Raw genomic sequence first — 14,224 nt, forward strand, 5'->3', positions numbered from 1 at the left:
GTGATGGTTCTGCTCAGGCAGAGCAGTGCTGATGCTCCTCATAAAGCTGTCGCTGCTGTGAAGGTTCTAGGTGACATCACAAATCCCTATGGTTACATACACAACAAAGCTGGGTTGTTGTTGTTTACACTCTGCAAGGCCTGTGGAAGTCAGTGACATCATAGCACTGTAGTTCTGAGGGTTCTAGATGGATGCAACAATCTCCTGTTGCTTCTATGAAGGCCATAATAGACGACATCACCAAACAGCTCCATAGTCACATACACAGCAAAGGAGAGATGTTGTTTACACCTAGTGATGTCAGTGGTATTGAGTGACATCACAGCACAGTGCTAAGGCTCCTGGGCCTGGACACAGCAGCGGCTGCAATATCTCAACGGAGAATACGTTTATATATATGTGTGTGTGTGCGCGTATATATATATATATATATATATATATATATATATATATATATATTTCTCCGCCGAAATCACTTTTAAACCCATTTCCACCTTTTTTTCCCTTCTCTTCCTCTTACTTTTTTTTCACGTTTTTTTACGTTTTTCTCCTTTTCGCCTCTTTTCTGGGCGTATTATTCTTCTTTTTCTTCTTTTTTTTCGTCTAATGCATACCCCATCAGTGCAGCAATGCTTATTCAATACCGCCAGCAGATGGAGACACTGGGGGATAATTTTCTAAGGATTTATACTGATTTTTCCTGTCTGAATTTGTCGCACAGAAAGTTGCAGGCCAAATATGTGTGACATTTCTGCGACTTTAGCTTCTAGAGCATTTTTACAACATTATACATAGGTGCTGAATACATAAAAAGCGACTGTTCAGCGACAGACAAGTCGCATCGGCTGAAAGTAGGCCAGAATGTCAGTCCATGTTGGAGCAGGTTTAGATACAGTCTAAAGTATAGATCTCAAAGTCTGTGCACAGAATTTAGCAAGGGCCTCGCACCTTCTGATGCATCAGGTAGGTGCACAATAGCATAGCCTAACCCTCTGTACTTTGGTCTATATTGATGCGGGACATAGACAGCCAGCTGATGACCAATCCATTAGTGCAATGGATGGCTGGAAGCATTTGTCTTTGCCTTTGCAATACCACAGAAGCAATGCATGGTCAATGTACAGCAATGACACACCTGTGTGAACAGCCAGGAGACCCCCCCCCCCATGTTATGTTACATAGTTACATAGTTAGTACGGTCGAAAAAAGACATATGTCCATCAAGTTCAACCAGGGAATTAAGGGGTAGGGGTGTGGCGCGATATTGGGGAAGGGATGAGATTTTATATTTCTTCATAAGCATTAATCTTATTTTGTCAATTAGGAAGATTCAGCACCCACCCGCTATCAAGGCAGCTGCCTATCATGTCATGCCCTACCTGCACAGGTGTGCTGGCTACTCAAATGATCCAATTAAGGAGGCCATTTAGTCAGCAGCAGCAGAAGTCCTGTGCCTGGACGCTCCAACAGCGGCCAGACACAAGCAGAAGCAGCAGAAGCAGCAGCAGCAGCACCACCTTTTGTTTTTTGGCTGCAGCAGCAAGGCCCACAGGGCTGGCTAGCTGGCTAGCCAGCAAGCAGGTAGCAATGAAAGTAGGAATCTTTCTTTTTAACCCTGTAAGGGGGTGGTGCACTGTACCCGAAGATACTGCCATATCGGGTCAATGCATAGGGCGACGGAAGCAAGCTTCGAAATCGGCCCCCGTTCTCAAAAATCCATTTAATATATGGTCCCCAGATAGGGGACGTATCAGATATTAAACTGATAAGAACAGATACTACACTTGATCTTAGCCAAAAGGCCGAGAAGCGACAACCGTGAAAGGGGCGGGCCCAACAAGGTCCCCTTCATGGGCACTATCACTGCTTGCTGTCAGGGAGGCTGCCAGACAATTTTCCATGCACACTCTGGGCTGGGGGGCAGTCAACCACCAGTACACACAGCAGAACCTAAACCCATACCATTATTGCTAAGCAGCAAGACAGGGGCCCATTGCACTCCCACGGGGCCTTTTTAAATGCAATCCATAACCCGGATTTGCCAGGAACCCTTCTTACTCCTCCTACTTGCATGTGACACTGGGCTTAGGATCTGCATAGGAAACACACACACAAGCACACACCTACCTTTGTTGCCTGCAGATGCCTCCTTGGCTGTCCCCAAACGGTATCAAACCAACACCCACGGGAAGCTGTAAGCATAGAGGACATGCCTGCACCCCATTGGACTTACCTGTGTGGGTTAAATCCGGGTTATTTGACAACCTATGGCGGTGATGGTTCTGCTCAGGCAGAGCAGTGCTGATGCTCCTCATAAAGCTGTCGCTGCTGTGAAGGTTCTAGGTGACATCACAAATCCCTATGGTTACATACACAACAAAGCTGGGTTGTTGTTGTTTACACTCTGCAAGGCCTGTGGAAGTCAGTGACATCATAGCACTGTAGTTCTGAGGGTTCTAGATGGATGCAACAATCTCCTGTTGCTTCTATGAAGGCCATAATAGACGACATCACCAAACAGCTCCATAGTCACATACACAGCAAAGGAGAGATGTTGTTTACACCTAGTGATGTCAGTGGTATTGAGTGACATCACAGCACAGTGCTAAGGCTCCTGGGCCTGGACACAGCAGCGGCTGCAATATCTCAACGGAGAATACGTTTATATATATGTGTGTGTGTGCGCGTATATATATATATATATATATATATATATATATATATATATATTTCTCCGCCGAAATCACTTTTAAACCCATTTCCACCTTTTTTTCCCTTCTCTTCCTCTTACTTTTTTTTCACGTTTTTTTACGTTTTTCTCCTTTTCGCCTCTTTTCTGGGCGTATTATTCTTCTTTTTCTTCTTTTTTTCCGTCTAATGCATACCCCATCAGTGCAGCAATGCTTATTCAATACCGCCAGCAGATGGAGACACTGGGGGATAATTTTCTAAGGATTTATACTGATTTTTCCTGTCTGAATTTGTCGCACAGAAAGTTGCAGGCCAAATATGTGTGACATTTCTGCGACTTTAGCTTCTAGAGCATTTTTACAACATTATACATAGGTGCTGAATACATAAAAAGCGACTGTTCAGCGACAGACAAGTCGCATCGGCTGAAAATAGGCCAGAATGTCAGTCCATGTTGGAGCAGGTTTAGATACAGTCTAAAGTATAGATCTCAAAGTCTGTGCACAGAATTTAGCAAGGGCCTCGCACCTTCTGATGCATCAGGTAGGTGCACAATAGCATAGCCTAACCCTCTGTACTTTGGTCTATATTGATGCGGGACATAGACAGCCAGCTGATGACCAATCCATTAGTGCAATGGATGGCTGGAAGCATTTGTCTTTGCCTTTGCAATACCACAGAAGCAATGCATGGTCAATGTACAGCAATGACACACCTGTGTGAACAGCCAGGAGACCCCCCCCCCCCCCATGTTATGTTACATAGTTACATAGTTAGTACGGTCGAAAAAAGACATATGTCCATCAAGTTCAACCAGGGAATTAAGGGGTAGGGGTGTGGCGCGATATTGGGGAAGGGATGAGATTTTATATTTCTTCATAAGCATTAATCTTATTTTGTCAATTAGGAACATTCAGCACCCACCCGCTATCAAGGCAGCTGCCTATCATGTCATGCCCTACCTGCACAGGTGTGCTGGCTACTCAAATGATCCAATTAAGGAGGCCATTTAGTCAGCAGCAGCAGAAGTCCTGTGCCTGGACGCTCCAACAGCGGCCAGACACAAGCAGAAGCAGCAGAAGCAGCAGCAGCAGCACCACCTTTTGTTTTTTGGCTGCAGCAGCAAGGCCCACAGGGCTGGCTAGCTGGCTAGCCAGCAAGCAGGTAGCAATGAAAGTAGGAATCTTTCTTTTTAACCCTGTAAGGGGGTGGTGCACTGTACCCGAAGATACTGCCATATCGGGTCAATGCATAGGGCGACGGAAGCAAGCTTCGAAATCGGCCCCCGTTCTCAAAAATCCATTTAATATATGGTCCCCAGATAGGGGACGTATCAGATATTAAACTGATAAGAACAGATACTACACTTGATCTTAGCCAAAAGGCCGAGAAGCGATAACCGTGAAAGGGGCGGGCCCAACAAGGTCCCCTTCATGGGCACTATCACTGCTTGCTGTCAGGGAGGCTGCCAGACAATTTTCCATGCACACTCTGGGCTGGGGGGCAGTCAACCACCAGTACACACAGCAGAACCTAAACCCATACCATTATTGCTAAGCAGCAAGACAGGGGCCCATTGCACTCCCACGGGGCCTTTTTAAATGCAATCCATAACCCGGATTTGCCAGGAACCCTTCTTACTCCTCCTACTTGCATGTGACACTGGGCTTAGGATCTGCATAGGAAACACACACACAAGCACACACCTACCTTTGTTGCCTGCAGATGCCTCCTTGGCTGTCCCCAAACGGTATCAAACCAACACCCACGGGAAGCTGTAAGCATAGAGGACATGCCTGCACCCCATTGGACTTACCTGTGTGGGTTAAATCCGGGTTATTTGACAACCTATGGCGGTGATGGTTCTGCTCAGGCAGAGCAGTGCTGATGCTCCTCATAAAGCTGTCGCTGCTGTGAAGGTTCTAGGTGACATCACAAATCCCTATGGTTACATACACAACAAAGCTGGGTTGTTGTTGTTTACACTCTGCAAGGCCTGTGGAAGTCAGTGACATCATAGCACTGTAGTTCTGAGGGTTCTAGATGGATGCAACAATCTCCTGTTGCTTCTATGAAGGCCATAATAGACGACATCACCAAACAGCTCCATAGTCACATACACAGCAAAGGAGAGATGTTGTTTACACCTAGTGATGTCAGTGGTATTGAGTGACATCACAGCACAGTGCTAAGGCTCCTGGGCCTGGACACAGCAGCGGCTGCAATATCTCAACGGAGAATACGTTTATATATATGTGTGTGTGTGCGCGTATATATATATATATATATATATATATATATATATATATATATATATATTTCTCCGCCGAAATCACTTTTAAACCCATTTCCACCTTTTTTTCCCTTCTCTTCCTCTTACTTTTTTTTCACGTTTTTTTACGTTTTTCTCCTTTTCGCCTCTTTTCTGGGCGTATTATTCTTCTTTTTCTTCTTTTTTTTCGTCTAATGCATACCCCATCAGTGCAGCAATGCTTATTCAATACCGCCAGCAGATGGAGACACTGGGGGATAATTTTCTAAGGATTTATACTGATTTTTCCTGTCTGAATTTGTCGCACAGAAAGTTGCAGGCCAAATATGTGTGACATTTCTGCGACTTTAGCTTCTAGAGCATTTTTACAACATTATACATAGGTGCTGAATACATAAAAAGCGACTGTTCAGCGACAGACAAGTCGCATCGGCTGAAAGTAGGCCAGAATGTCAGTCCATGTTGGAGCAGGTTTAGATACAGTCTAAAGTATAGATCTCAAAGTCTGTGCACAGAATTTAGCAAGGGCCTCGCACCTTCTGATGCATCAGGTAGGTGCACAATAGCATAGCCTAACCCTCTGTACTTTGGTCTATATTGATGCGGGACATAGACAGCCAGCTGATGACCAATCCATTAGTGCAATGGATGGCTGGAAGCATTTGTCTTTGCCTTTGCAATACCACAGAAGCAATGCATGGTCAATGTACAGCAATGACACACCTGTGTGAACAGCCAGGAGACCCCCCCCCCCCATGTTATGTTACATAGTTACATAGTTAGTACGGTCGAAAAAAGACATATGTCCATCAAGTTCAACCAGGGAATTAAGGGGTAGGGGTGTGGCGCGATATTGGGGAAGGGATGAGATTTTATATTTCTTCATAAGCATTAATCTTATTTTGTCAATTAGGAACATTCAGCACCCACCCGCTATCAAGGCAGCTGCCTATCATGTCATGCCCTACCTGCACAGGTGTGCTGGCTACTCAAATGATCCAATTAAGGAGGCCATTTAGTCAGCAGCAGCAGAAGTCCTGTGCCTGGACGCTCCAACAGCGGCCAGACACAAGCAGAAGCAGCAGAAGCAGCAGCAGCAGCACCACCTTTTGTTTTTTGGCTGCAGCAGCAAGGCCCACAGGGCTGGCTAGCTGGCTAGCCAGCAAGCAGGTAGCAATGAAAGTAGGAATCTTTCTTTTTAACCCTGTAAGGGGGTGGTGCACTGTACCCGAAGATACTGCCATATCGGGTCAATGCATAGGGCGACGGAAGCAAGCTTCGAAATCGGCCCCCGTTCTCAAAAATCCATTTAATATATGGTCCCCAGATAGGGGACGTATCAGATATTAAACTGATAAGAACAGATACTACACTTGATCTTAGCCAAAAGGCCGAGAAGCGATAACCGTGAAAGGGGCGGGCCCAACAAGGTCCCCTTCATGGGCACTATCACTGCTTGCTGTCAGGGAGGCTGCCAGACAATTTTCCATGCACACTCTGGGCTGGGGGGCAGTCAACCACCAGTACACACAGCAGAACCTAAACCCATACCATTATTGCTAAGCAGCAAGACAGGGGCCCATTGCACTCCCACGGGGCCTTTTTAAATGCAATCCATAACCCGGATTTGCCAGGAACCCTTCTTACTCCTCCTACTTGCATGTGACACTGGGCTTAGGATCTGCATAGGAAACACACACACAAGCACACACCTACCTTTGTTGCCTGCAGATGCCTCCTTGGCTGTCCCCAAACGGTATCAAACCAACACCCACGGGAAGCTGTAAGCATAGAGGACATGCCTGCACCCCATTGGACTTACCTGTGTGGGTTAAATCCGGGTTATTTGACAACCTATGGCGGTGATGGTTCTGCTCAGGCAGAGCAGTGCTGATGCTCCTCATAAAGCTGTCGCTGCTGTGAAGGTTCTAGGTGACATCACAAATCCCTATGGTTACATACACAACAAAGCTGGGTTGTTGTTGTTTACACTCTGCAAGGCCTGTGGAAGTCAGTGACATCATAGCACTGTAGTTCTGAGGGTTCTAGATGGATGCAACAATCTCCTGTTGCTTCTATGAAGGCCGTAATAGACGACATCACCAAACAGCTCCATAGTCACATACACAGCAAAGGAGAGATGTTGTTTACACCTAGTGATGTCAGTGGTATTGAGTGACATCACAGCACAGTGCTAAGGCTCCTGGGCCTGGACACAGCAGCGGCTGCAATATCTCAACGGAGAATACGTTTATATATATGTGTGTGTGTGCGCGTATATATATATATATATATATATATATATATATATATTTCTCCGCCGAAATCACTTTTAAACCCATTTCCACCTTTTTTTCCCTTCTCTTCCTCTTACTTTTTTTTCACGTTTTTTTACGTTTTTCTCCTTTTCGCCTCTTTTCTGGGCGTATTATTCTTCTTTTTCTTCTTTTTTTTCGTCTAATGCATACCCCATCAGTGCAGCAATGCTTATTCAATACCGCCAGCAGATGGAGACACTGGGGGATAATTTTCTAAGGATTTATACTGATTTTTCCTGTCTGAATTTGTCGCACAGAAAGTTGCAGGCCAAATATGTGTGACATTTCTGCGACTTTAGCTTCTAGAGCATTTTTACAACATTATACATAGGTGCTGAATACATAAAAAGCGACTGTTCAGCGACAGACAAGTCGCATCGGCTGAAAGTAGGCCAGAATGTCAGTCCATGTTGGAGCAGGTTTAGATACAGTCTAAAGTATAGATCTCAAAGTCTGTGCACAGAATTTAGCAAGGGCCTCGCACCTTCTGATGCATCAGGTAGGTGCACAATAGCATAGCCTAACCCTCTGTACTTTGGTCTATATTGATGCGGGACATAGACAGCCAGCTGATGACCAATCCATTAGTGCAATGGATGGCTGGAAGCATTTGTCTTTGCCTTTGCAATACCACAGAAGCAATGCATGGTCAATGTACAGCAATGACACACCTGTGTGAACAGCCAGGAGACCCCCCCCCCCCATGTTATGTTACATAGTTACATAGTTAGTACGGTCGAAAAAAGACATATGTCCATCAAGTTCAACCAGGGAATTAAGGGGTAGGGGTGTGGCGCGATATTGGGGAAGGGATGAGATTTTATATTTCTTCATAAGCATTAATCTTATTTTGTCAATTAGGAACATTCAGCACCCACCCGCTATCAAGGCAGCTGCCTATCATGTCATGCCCTACCTGCACAGGTGTGCTGGCTACTCAAATGATCCAATTAAGGAGGCCATTTAGTCAGCAGCAGCAGAAGTCCTGTGCCTGGACGCTCCAACAGCGGCCAGACACAAGCAGAAGCAGCAGAAGCAGCAGCAGCAGCACCACCTTTTGTTTTTTGGCTGCAGCAGCAAGGCCCACAGGGCTGGCTAGCTGGCTAGCCAGCAAGCAGGTAGCAATGAAAGTAGGAATCTTTCTTTTTAACCCTGTAAGGGGGTGGTGCACTGTACCCGAAGATACTGCCATATCGGGTCAATGCATAGGGCGACGGAAGCAAGCTTCGAAATCGGCCCCCGTTCTCAAAAATCCATTTAATATATGGTCCCCAGATAGGGGACGTATCAGATATTAAACTGATAAGAACAGATACTACACTTGATCTTAGCCAAAAGGCCGAGAAGCGATAACCGTGAAAGGGGCGGGCCCAACAAGGTCCCCTTCATGGGCACTATCACTGCTTGCTGTCAGGGAGGCTGCCAGACAATTTTCCATGCACACTCTGGGCTGGGGGGCAGTCAACCACCAGTACACACAGCAGAACCTAAACCCATACCATTATTGCTAAGCAGCAAGACAGGGGCCCATTGCACTCCCACGGGGCCTTTTTAAATGCAATCCATAACCCGGATTTGCCAGGAACCCTTCTTACTCCTCCTACTTGCATGTGACACTGGGCTTAGGATCTGCATAGGAAACACACACACAAGCACACACCTACCTTTGTTGCCTGCAGATGCCTCCTTGGCTGTCCCCAAACGGTATCAAACCAACACCCACGGGAAGCTGTAAGCATAGAGGACATGCCTGCACCCCATTGGACTTACCTGTGTGGGTTAAATCCGGGTTATTTGACAACCTATGGCGGTGATGGTTCTGCTCAGGCAGAGCAGTGCTGATGCTCCTCATAAAGCTGTCGCTGCTGTGAAGGTTCTAGGTGACATCACAAATCCCTATGGTTACATACACAACAAAGCTGGGTTGTTGTTGTTTACACTCTGCAAGGCCTGTGGAAGTCAGTGACATCATAGCACTGTAGTTCTGAGGGTTCTAGATGGATGCAACAATCTCCTGTTGCTTCTATGAAGGCCGTAATAGACGACATCACCAAACAGCTCCATAGTCACATACACAGCAAAGGAGAGATGTTGTTTACACCTAGTGATGTCAGTGGTATTGAGTGACATCACAGCACAGTGCTAAGGCTCCTGGGCCTGGACACAGCAGCGGCTGCAATATCTCAACGGAGAATACGTTTATATATATGTGTGTGTGTGCGCGTATATATATATATATATATATATATATATATATATATATATATATATTTCTCCGCCGAAATCACTTTTAAACCCATTTCCACCTTTTTTTCCCTTCTCTTCCTCTTACTTTTTTTTCACGTTTTTTTACGTTTTTCTCCTTTTCGTCTCTTTTCTGGGCGTATTATTCTTCTTTTTCTTCTTTTTTTTCGTCTAATGCATACCCCATCAGTGCAGCAATGCTTATTCAATACCGCCAGCAGATGGAGACACTGGGGGATAATTTTCTAAGGATTTATACTGATTTTTCCTGTCTGAATTTGTCGCACAGAAAGTTGCAGGCCAAATATGTGTGACATTTCTGCGACTTTAGCTTCTAGAGCATTTTTACAACATTATACATAGGTGCTGAATACATAAAAAGCGACTGTTCAGCGACAGACAAGTCACATCGGCTGAAAGTAGGCCAGAATGTCAGTCCATGTTGGAGCAGGTTTAGATACAGTCTAAAGTATAGATCTCAAAGTCTGTGCACAGAATTTAGCAAGGGCCTCGCACCTTCTGATGCATCAGGTAGGTGCACAATAGCATAGCCTAACCCTCTGTACTTTGGTCTATATTGATGCGGGACATAGACAGCCAGCTGATGACCAATCCATTAGTGCAATGGATGGCTGGAAGCATTTGTCTTTGCCTTTGCAATACCACAGAAGCAATGCATGGTCAATGTACAGCAATGACACACCTGTGTGAACAGCCAGGAGACCCCCCCCCCCCATGTTATGTTACATAGTTACATAGTTAGTACGGTCGAAAAAAGACATATGTCCATCAAGTTCAACCAGGGAATTAAGGGGTAGGGGTGTGGCGCGATATTGGGGAAGGGATGAGATTTTATATTTCTTCATAAGCATTAATCTTATTTTGTCAATTAGGAACATTCAGCACCCACCCGCTATCAAGGCAGCTGCCTATCATGTCATGCCCTACCTGCACAGGTGTGCTGGCTACTCAAATGATCCAATTAAGGAGGCCATTTAGTCAGCAGCAGCAGAAGTCCTGTGCCTGGACGCTCCAACAGCGGCCAGACACAAGCAGAAGCAGCAGAAGCAGCAGCAGCAGCACCACCTTTTGTTTTTTGGCTGCAGCAGCAAGGCCCACAGGGCTGGCTAGCTGGCTAGCCAGCAAGCAGGTAGCAATGAAAGTAGGAATCTTTCTTTTTAACCCTGTAAGGGGGTGGTGCACTGTACCCGAAGATACTGCCATATCGGGTCAATGCATAGGGCGACGGAAGCAAGCTTCGAAATCGGCCCCCGTTCTCAAAAATCCATTTAATATATGGTCCCCAGATAGGGGACGTATCAGATATTAAACTGATAAGAACAGATACTACACTTGATCTTAGCCAAAAGGCCGAGAAGCGATAACCGTGAAAGGGGCGGGCCCAACAAGGTCCCCTTCATGGGCACTATCACTGCTTGCTGTCAGGGAGGCTGCCAGACAATTTTCCATGCACACTCTGGGCTGGGGGGCAGTCAACCACCAGTACACACAGCAGAACCTAAACCCATACCATTATTGCTAAGCAGCAAGACAGGGGCCCATTGCACTCCCACGGGGCCTTTTTAAATGCAATCCATAACCCGGATTTGCCAGGAACCCTTCTTACTCCTCCTACTTGCATGTGACACTGGGCTTAGGATCTGCATAGGAAACACACACACAAGCACACACCTACCTTTGTTGCCTGCAGATGCCTCCTTGGCTGTCCCCAAACGGTATCAAACCAACACCCACGGGAAGCTGTAAGCATAGAGGACATGCCTGCACCCCATTGGACTTACCTGTGTGGGTTAAATCCGGGTTATTTGACAACCTATGGCGGTGATGGTTCTGCTCAGGCAGAGCAGTGCTGATGCTCCTCATAAAGCTGTCGCTGCTGTGAAGGTTCTAGGTGACATCACAAATCCCTATGGTTACATACACAACAAAGCTGGGTTGTTGTTGTTTACACTCTGCAAGGCCTGTGGAAGTCAGTGACATCATAGCACTGTAGTTCTGAGGGTTCTAGATGGATGCAACAATCTCCTGTTGCTTCTATGAAGGCCATAATAGACGACATCACCAAACAGCTCCATAGTCACATACACAGCAAAGGAGAGATGTTGTTTACACCTAGTGATGTCAGTGGTATTGAGTGACATCACAGCACAGTGCTAAGGCTCCTGGGCCTGGACACAGCAGCGGCTGCAATATCTCAACGGAGAATACGTTTATATATATGTGTGTGTGTGCGCGTATATATATATATATATATATATATATATATATATATATATATATTTCTCCGCCGAAATCACTTTTAAACCCATTTCCACCTTTTTTTCCCTTCTCTTCCTCTTACTTTTTTTTCACGTTTTTTTACGTTTTTCTCCTTTTCGCCTCTTTTCTGGGCGTATTATTCTTCTTTTTCTTCTTTTTTTTCGTCTAATGCATACCCCATCAGTGCAGCAATGCTTATTCAATACCGCCAGCAGATGGAGACACTGGGGGATAATTTTCTAAGGATTTATACTGATTTTTCCTGTCTGAATTTGTCGCACAGAAAGTTGCAGGCCAAATATGTGTGACATTTCTGCGACTTTAGCTTCTAGAGCATTTTTACAACATTATACATAGGTGCTGAATACATAAAAAGCGACTGTTCAGCGACAGACAAGTCGCATCGGCTGAAAGTAGGCCAGAATGTCAGTCCATGTTGGAGCAGGTTTAGATACAGTCTAAAGTATAGATCTCAAAGTCTGTGCACAGAATTTAGCAAGGGCCTCCCACCTTCTGATGCATCAGGTAGGTGCACAATAGCATAGCCTAACCCTCTGTACTTTGGTCTATATTGATGCGGGACATAGACAGCCAGCTGATGACCAATCCATTAGTGCAATGGATGGCTGGAAGCATTTGTCTTTGCCTTTGCAATACCACAGAAGCAATGCATGGTCAATGTACAGCAATGACACACCTGTGTGAACAGCCAGGAGACCCCCCCCCCCCCCCCATGTTATGTTACATAGTTACATAGTTAGTACGGTCGAAAAAAGACATATGTCCATCAAGTTCAACCAGGGAATTAAGGGGTAGGGGTGTGGCGCGATATTGGGGAAGGGATGAGATTTTATATTTCTTCATAAGCATTAATCTTATTTTGTCAATTAGGAACATTCAGCACCCACCCGCTATCAAGGCAGCTGCCTATCATGTCATGCCCTACCTGCACAGGTGTGCTGGCTACTCAAATGATCCAATTAAGGAGGCCATTTAGTCAGCAGCAGCAGAAGTCCTGTGCCTGGACGCTCCAACAGCGGCCAGACACAAGCAGAAGCAGCAGAAGCAGCAGCAGCAGCACCACCTTTTGTTTTTTGGCTGCAGCAGCAAGGCCCACAGGGCTGGCTAGCTGGCTAGCCAGCAAGCAGGTAGCAATGAAAGTAGGAATCTTTCTTTTTAACCCTGTAAGGGGGTGGTGCACTGTACCCGAAGATACTGCCATATCGGGTCAATGCATAGGGCGACGGAAGCAAGCTTCGAAATCGGCCCCCGTTCTCAAAAATCCATTTAATATATGGTCCCCAGATAGGGGACGTATCAGATATTAAACTGATAAGAACAGATACTACACTTGATCTTAGCCAAAAGGCCGAGAAGCGATAACCGTGAAAGGGGCGGGCCCAACAAGGTCCCCTTCATGGGCACTATCACTGCTTGCTGTCAGGGAGGCTGCCAGACAATTTTCCATGCACACTCTGGGCTGGGGGGCAGTCAACCACCAGTACACACAGCAGAACCTAAACCCATACCATTATTGCTAAGCAGCAAGACAGGGGCCCATTGCACTCCCACGGGGCCTTTTTAAATGCAATCCATAACCCGGATTTGCCAGGAACCCTTCTTACTCCTCCTACTTGCATGTGACACTGGGCTTAGGATCTGCATAGGAAACACACACACAAGCACACACCTACCTTTGTTGCCTGCAGATGCCTCCTTGGCTGTCCCCAAACGGTATCAAACCAACACCCACGGGAAGCTGTAAGCATAGAGGACATGCCTGCACCCCATTGGACTTACCTGTGTGGGTTAAATCCGGGTTATTTGACAACCTATGGCGGTGATGGTTCTGCTCAGGCAGAGCAGTGCTGATGCTCCTCATAAAGCTGTCGCTGCTGTGAAGGTTCTAGGTGACATCACAAATCCCTATGGTTACATACACAACAAAGCTGGGTTGTTGTTGTTTACACTCTGCAAGGCCTGTGGAAGTCAGTGACATCATAGCACTGTAGTTCTGAGGGTTCTAGATGGATGCAACAATCTCCTGTTGCTTCTATGAAGGCCATAATAGACGACATCACCAAACAGCTCCATAGTCACATACACAGCAAAGGAGAGATGTTGTTTACACCTAGTGATGTCAGTGGTATTGAGTGACATCACAGCACAGTGCTAAGGCTCCTGGGCCTGGACACAGCAGCGGCTGCAATATCTCAACGGAGAATACGTTTATATATATGTGTGTGTGTGCGCGTATATATATATATATATATATATATATATATATATATATATATATTTCTCCGCCGAAATCACTTTTAAACCCATTTCCACCTTTTTTTCCCTTCTCTTCCTCTTACTTTTTTTTCACGTTTTTTTACGTTTTTCTCCTTTTCGCCTCTTTTCTGGGCGTATTATT

The 14,224-nt window shown here is 45.8% G+C and overlaps 6 non-coding genes across 6 annotated transcripts; all 6 read right to left on the reverse strand.

Annotated features, from left to right (window-relative positions):
* Positions 1 to 1,623: 1,623 nt before the first annotated feature.
* On the reverse strand, positions 1,624 to 1,814 carry LOC130346551 (U2 spliceosomal RNA). Its single transcript, XR_008884742.1, has one exon. It is a non-coding gene; the product is annotated as a U2 spliceosomal RNA (small nuclear RNA).
* Positions 1,815 to 3,897: 2,083 nt separating this feature from the next.
* Positions 3,898 to 4,088, reverse strand: LOC130346522 (U2 spliceosomal RNA). The gene has a single exon (XR_008884716.1). It is a non-coding gene; the product is annotated as a U2 spliceosomal RNA (small nuclear RNA).
* Positions 4,089 to 6,175: 2,087 nt separating this feature from the next.
* LOC130346523 (U2 spliceosomal RNA) lies at positions 6,176 to 6,366 on the reverse strand. Its single transcript, XR_008884717.1, has one exon. It is a non-coding gene; the product is annotated as a U2 spliceosomal RNA (small nuclear RNA).
* A 2,075-nt stretch (positions 6,367 to 8,441) lies between these two features.
* LOC130346524 (U2 spliceosomal RNA) lies at positions 8,442 to 8,632 on the reverse strand. The gene has a single exon (XR_008884718.1). It is a non-coding gene; the product is annotated as a U2 spliceosomal RNA (small nuclear RNA).
* Positions 8,633 to 10,717: 2,085 nt separating this feature from the next.
* On the reverse strand, positions 10,718 to 10,908 carry LOC130346525 (U2 spliceosomal RNA). The gene has a single exon (XR_008884719.1). It is a non-coding gene; the product is annotated as a U2 spliceosomal RNA (small nuclear RNA).
* A 2,087-nt stretch (positions 10,909 to 12,995) lies between these two features.
* Positions 12,996 to 13,186, reverse strand: LOC130346526 (U2 spliceosomal RNA). Its single transcript, XR_008884720.1, has one exon. It is a non-coding gene; the product is annotated as a U2 spliceosomal RNA (small nuclear RNA).
* Between the last annotated feature and the right edge of the window lie 1,038 nt (positions 13,187 to 14,224).

This window comes from Hyla sarda, unplaced genomic scaffold, assembly GCF_029499605.1.
Source record: "Hyla sarda isolate aHylSar1 unplaced genomic scaffold, aHylSar1.hap1 scaffold_793, whole genome shotgun sequence".
Taxonomy (NCBI): Eukaryota; Metazoa; Chordata; class Amphibia; order Anura; family Hylidae; genus Hyla; species Hyla sarda.